General features: G+C 39.6%; 1 pseudogene; it reads right to left on the reverse strand.

The window, feature by feature from the left end:
• Positions 1–3,691: 3,691 nt before the first annotated feature.
• Positions 3,692–5,187, reverse strand: LOC103243969 (histone-binding protein RBBP4 pseudogene; annotated as a pseudogene).
• Between the last annotated feature and the right edge of the window lie 1,306 nt (positions 5,188–6,493).

Consider the following 6,493-nt stretch of genomic DNA (forward strand, 5'->3'; position numbering starts at 1 on the left):
CTGTCTACCAAAAAATACAAAAAGTAACCGGGTGGTTGTGGGCGCCTGTAGTCCCAGCTACTTGGGAGGCTGAGGTGGAAGAATTGCTTGAACCTGGGAGGTGGAGGTTGCAGTGAGCCGAGATCATGTCACTGCACTACAGCCTGGGTGTCGAGCAAGACACTGTCTCCAAAGCAAAAAAAAAAAAAAAAAAAAGTTACACAATTCAAGTGGTAATATGTCCTATGAAGGAAAAGGTCTTAGAGTGTTTAAGAGAACATGAAAGTATGTTAAAGAGTAACCTAATCTGGACCAAGATGTTAGAGTTGCCCTCCCTATGGAGCTGAAGATAGGAAGAAGTTAGTTGTGGGAGGAGAAGGAGTTGGTTGGAAAGCATTTCAGGGAAAATGAAACAGTATGTTAACATGAGTAAGGTTCTAAGGCAGGAAGGAGCTTGGTTCTCTCCAGGAACCAAGAGAAAGCCAATCTGCCAAAACATTATGTATATAGGGATGTGGACATAGCAAAGACAAGGTGAAATGGGCCAAGAGTGTTAAGAACCTGAAGCCATTGAAGAGTTTTAATTAAGGAAGTGATGGTATTGGATTTACACTTTAAAAGATGTGGACAGAGGCTAAAGAGGAAGGGATATATGAGATTATTGAAGAATAGGCAAGAAATGATTGTGACGTAGACAAATTAATTAATTCATACTAAATGCGTCTGCCACACAAATCCTCCCTGCTGTCCAAAGTCCTGTGTAGCTCCTATCCTGGCAATAGCATAATCCATAAACCTTTATGGCATTGGGATTCAACTGTCTTTCAATCCAAGAGAATGAATAAGAGTCACAGAGAAGCACTCCCTTGGAGCCTGTCACAAAAGCATATGCCTTACTTTACAGGTCACACTGTGTTCTTATAAAAATATTTTTCATGAGTTTGCAATACCAGTCCTCTCATGCACAGGGCTACTGCCGGAGACCCCTCAGACCTGGGTGTAACGAGTGAACTTGCTGAATAACACAAGGATTTGTTGTTGGAATAGTTCCATCCAAGATAAACTGATTGCTAAGTGCATGCTAACTGGATGGATTAAGCTGCTATTAAAACAAGATTATTAAATATAAGCCAGTTAAATGTTGAGGAACAACTATCACAAACGACAGCCTTAGTTTAGAATAACAGACTCGCAGTCCTTCTTTCTGTTAATGATTACATGGCAGATTCAGTTTTATATTAAGCATATTGCTAGTTTGTGACAGAACAGTCAACATCAGGGGACAGAGTGAGGATGGGAGCTGGGTGGCATCTCTGGAGCCCACGCGGGAGGAGTGTGGCAGAGGGAACCCACCTGCACTGCCTGTTACCAGTGGAGGGTGTCCAGGTTCTTGGCTTTTTGAACAAAGAATTGAACAAAACACACAAATAAACCAAGGAAAGAATGAAGCAACAAAAGAACCAAAGCAGGGATTTATTGGAAATGAAAGTACACTCCACAGGGTGGGAGCAGACCCCAGCAGTGGCTCAAGGACCTAGATACAGAATCTTCTCAGGTCCAGATACCCTCTAGAGGTTCCCACTGGCTATTTGGTGTTCACCCCATGTAAATGAAGTGGTGGTAATCAGTCTGACTGATTGTGGTGGGAACCAGTCTGATTGGTTGTGGAAAGCAGAGGCTGAAGTTACAAAGTTACACTCTTATGCAAACATCTGATTGGTTGCAAAAAGCAGCTTTCAATTTCCCATCTACCCTGCAGAAAAGGTGGGGGTTTGCAAAGGGAGTAGCCTCTGGTCTTTTTGTTACTTAGGCGGAAAGTTAGGGTTCTCCTTTCAATTTAGTTCTAGGAAGTCAGTGTGAAATGGCCTTAGCTTCCCTGCCTCTAGAACCTATTCTCCTACCTCTTGCCCACGTGGGCTCTAATAAAGGCCTCTAGGTGCTTTCATCTGAGGATGCAGTGGACCCTTGGTCATAGAGGCAGTGGCTGCAGGAGCCAGGGCTTGGGGGTGCCTGAGGGTCACAGAGCTGTTGCTCCCATGGTGTGTCCGGTGCAGCCATTTCATAGCCAGTGAGAGGAAGGGTGTTTGCCTGCACCCCCTTCACCAGACCATCCTGATTCTTTCATTTTTGTCTTTTAATTATTCTCTCTGCATTGTACATAAAATTCTAAAGGTTTTTTTTTTTCCAATTAGATTTTATGCAGTGTTGATTCTGATCTTCAGTGCTTCTAAAGATCTTCAGTTAAAATTCAGTGACTGTGGTTTTGTTTTTAAAATCCTTGTCTTATCCAGCTCTTTTCTTCTTCCCACTCAGCAAGACAGCCTTTCAGCTGAGACTGTTATGAGTTCATCTTTGGTCATCTCTTTTTTTGCAGAGTCATTTAAATTTTTAATAATTGAGGACATAAAGAAGATGCATATTTCTGTTTTCTGTGGAATGCTTATCTTTTACACCAAATATTTGGTATAAAAGCTACCAAACATTTTTATTTACTTCCTTCCCACCCCCACTTCCCCTGCCGCCTTGTCTTTAAAAAGCAGAGAGAGCCAACATATACCACAAATGGTCAATAATAATGAAATGTGTGTAACAGTGATATATCAAGTTCAGATTAAGAAAGAGATGTACTTACTCCAAGTCTCAGAGAACGTAGAGAAGCTGGAACTGACCATCCATCTTCGCATATCCTGGCGTTGAATCAACACCTTCAGATTCTCCAGGAGTCAATGGTTCAAAGTGTACAGACCCCAATGCTAGAGGAAGGATCATGTATTATATCAGTGTTATGATAAGCTCATGACTCTGGTGTAAACCTGATGTCATACTGTGTATTTTGTAAAGCGATATACTTGCACATATGACACCTAACTCCTAAGTTTTAATAAGATCACTTAGCACTTTCAGTGACTTACTATTATCTTTTTTATTAAATCAAGGATTAATTTAATTTTTAAAACAAATATAAGTTATTGATTTACTCTTCTCGACTTGACAGTCTACCTATGGTATAACTGTCGGGTAAAAACATACATCTTTATAACTTGGTGGCCTCAAGTAAAAATAAACAAACAAAAAAACACCATTTCACAGAAAGAAAAGAAACAACATGAAAATAGCTCAAGAAATACAGTAACGAGCAAAAATATATGGGGAAAGAGGAACGTGTAGTTTTGACTTAACTGAAGAAGCCAGAGGAAACTGGTCTACATATGAAAATGTGCGTCCTGAAAGTCAGGTGTCAAGATTTTCCAGTAGGAATCTATATGACTAGAATCTCCTCTATTTCCTGAATAAAAGTGACATCTTTCAGTATTTATACTTCATGGCTCAGACACCTACCTCATTTGGTTCTATTCCTTACTCACTCTAACCTTTACTTAAATGAGTCTGAAAAACTTGAGGATATAGCATAAGAAGAAAAATAATCACACATATTATTCCCCTTTCTGTAGCTACTTTAGACCTGGGTTTGTTACTAGAAAATTCTGGAAGAAAATTTCAATGTAAATCTGTGGCTTTGCTGAATCAAGCTCCCCCTGCCCCCCATTATTATTTAGAAAACACCCACTGTTTGGGCTAATAGCATTATTGGTGGTACCTATTATATAGAGGGATAGCTGAACAGAGTCTGTGTCTTGAAACCAGCATTGAATCACTCTCAGGGTTGAGAAGAAAAAAGGGGAGTCTAAAATCGCAAGAAGTAAAGATATATCTAGGACTCTTGTCCTTCTGGATCCATGCTTCCTTCAGGGTCTTCATCGTTGTAAATGTTCTCTGCCATTTGCCACACTTGCATGGTATTGTCTTCTGTTACAGAACAAATCACCCAAGGTTCATTGGGATTCCGGGAGAAATCAGGTATCTTGGCAGTGTGACTGCCATGAATAAACAACAACTCTAGTGGCCCATCTTCATCTTCTGGGGATTGTTTCTCTCCAATTTTACTTAAATCCCAGACATTCAGTCTGCAATTGGTACCACTGGAAGCCAAAATAGTCTCATTGTGAGTTGACCACTGAACCTGGAATATTTTATCCTTATGTGATTCAAAGGAATGCAACTTAAGTTTCAGATTTCTCAGATCCCACAAGTCAACATTCTTGTCGGTGGATCCTGTGGCAAGAATGAACTCACTATAAGGATTGAAAGAGAGGCAGCAGTGTGAGCGTCACTTCAGCAGTGTCAGCCTCAACTGAGTGGCTTGGTTTGGAAGTAGTGTTTGAACGAGTATCCCAAATCTTAAGTTTCTGATCATCAGCAACTGACCCAAACAGAGACTCATGGAGCAAATGCCAGGAAACATCTTCGACTACTGCTGTATGTCCTGTAAAGGTGGTGTTCACATCCACCACTTTTTCCTCCTTTGGAATGGCACTGATGCCCCACAGGCAGATGGTGTGGTCATCTGAAGCACTAAGTAAGTGCCCACTGAGATTTGCGTTCCAAGAAAGCCCATAGCCTTCCTTCTGATGTCCACGGAGACGCAAGTCTGGGTTGCACTCTCCAGAAGGATCTGGTTTAGAAGGGTGTTTTGTATAGTCAAACACAAGAACACCACTGAAGGAGTCTTTGTTGCGATGATACAAGGGTTCTGGGGCATATAACGGGCCCTGTTTATTTCTCCTTCATGGTTGATCTTGATTTCTATTTCAGTTTTTCCACTAACTGAACCAAAACCTCCAAATTCTCCTTTCTCGCTGCCATAGTGTGACACATCAAACTGACCATCATCATTAGGAAGTTGTACACTGGCTATAACAGGATGGTTTTCTTCATCCAATGTGTATGTCCCCAGGACAAGTTGATGAATGCTGAAATCTTTCCCTTCTGGTCTGGTTACATCTGGAAGCCACTGGGCAGTTAGGCTGGGCCACTCCAGAGCATGGGTCATCACCAAATCATAAAAAAAGGGGTGTTCTTTTTTCATTTTTTGTACTCCTCGTTGATAACTCTTCCTTCCACTGCATCATCAAAGGCTGCTTCCTTGTTGGCCATGGCAGGCAGGCGAACTGGGGGAATCCTGGGGTCAAGGCAATGTTGTGGGTGAGGGTGGGGGCACTATTATCTTTTAATTTAGTTATATAAAGATTTTTTGTTTTGTTTGGGATGTTTTTGGTTTACCATTGGATCCTTTCTTTTTCCTCTACTGTCTTGAAGTAACTGTTCTGATGTGGGTATTGTTTACTGATGTGGGTATTGTTTACTGTACTTCAAGTACAGTTACTTGAAGTAACTGTTCTGATGTGAGTATTGCAAGGTAATATTTACTAACTTGAGGAGATTGTAAAATATTTTTTCTTCATTCTTAAAAATCAGTAATTTTACCATGATGTGCTTAAGTGTGTGCCAAACATTCCTGGATTTAGTGAGCCCTTTTAATAAGAGAACTCAAGATTTTCTTTAGCTCAGGGAAACTTTATCTATTATCTGCATCATTATCACATTTTATTCTACCCCCCCCGACTCCCACCACCCCCAGCTACCTACCCTTTGTGATCTGCCCTTGAAGCCCCTTATCTCCTCTCTTATTTGCCCTTTTGGGACCTGAGTTAGTGACTTGAGAGATTTAAAAAATCCTTTTGTTAAATTCATTTACTGAATTAGTGTTTTGTTGTTGTTGTTGTTGTTGTTTTTTTTTTTTTTTTTTTTAGCAAATTCTTCCAATCCTGAGATTTACTGCATTTTTAATTTGAAAATCATGTCTATTTTTAGAAAATCTTTTATCATGCTGAATCTTAATCCACATTCATTTTTTGTTTAGTAGTCATTTTTTTTTTTCCTCTGGTAGCTCTGTTTCACAAGGTAGTGTATTTGTTCATTCTCTGTCTCACTGCTGGGACGTATTACGAGGAGAGGGTAGGTGGAGGAGAGGAGGGTAACAGCTGCTCCATTCAGGTGATATTGTCAAGAGGAGAGGGAAAAAGGGGTTCCCATCTTTCCAGAATTTCATATAATCTTACCATAGGATATTTTTGTTTGTTACGAGAAACAGAAGTCTCATAGATTTTATGTTAGGAATCATGGATCCCTCAAATCAGGAAAATTATCTATTTTTTTTCCTTAAAAATGGCAAAAAAAATCGATTTTACCCCTTTAAATCTTTCTTCTCATCATTACTAGGTTGTTTTGCTGGATTTTGTCAACTGAAATTTTATCTGCAATAATGTCAGAACCTAGTGACACTGCAACCACAGATAGGCAATATTTTTGGCAATGAAAGTTTATGGTGTAATCCCATATAAACTCCCATATAAACATATAAAATCCCATATAAACATATAAATTGTTCAAATATTAACAATATATAAAAACTAATGAAATATGAAGAAAAATCAGGGATGCCTCATTTTATTGTGCTTCACTTTATTGTGTTTCACAGACTTTTTTTTTAATAAATTGAAGATTTGTGGCAACTCTGCAGTAAGTCTATCATTGCCATTTTTCCAACAGCTTGGGCTCACTTCATTTCTCTGTGTCACATTTTGTTAATACTGACACAATAATAATAATAAAG

Source organism: Chlorocebus sabaeus, chromosome 17 (genome assembly GCF_047675955.1).
Source record: "Chlorocebus sabaeus isolate Y175 chromosome 17, mChlSab1.0.hap1, whole genome shotgun sequence".
Lineage (NCBI taxonomy): Eukaryota > Metazoa > Chordata > Mammalia > Primates > Cercopithecidae > Chlorocebus > Chlorocebus sabaeus.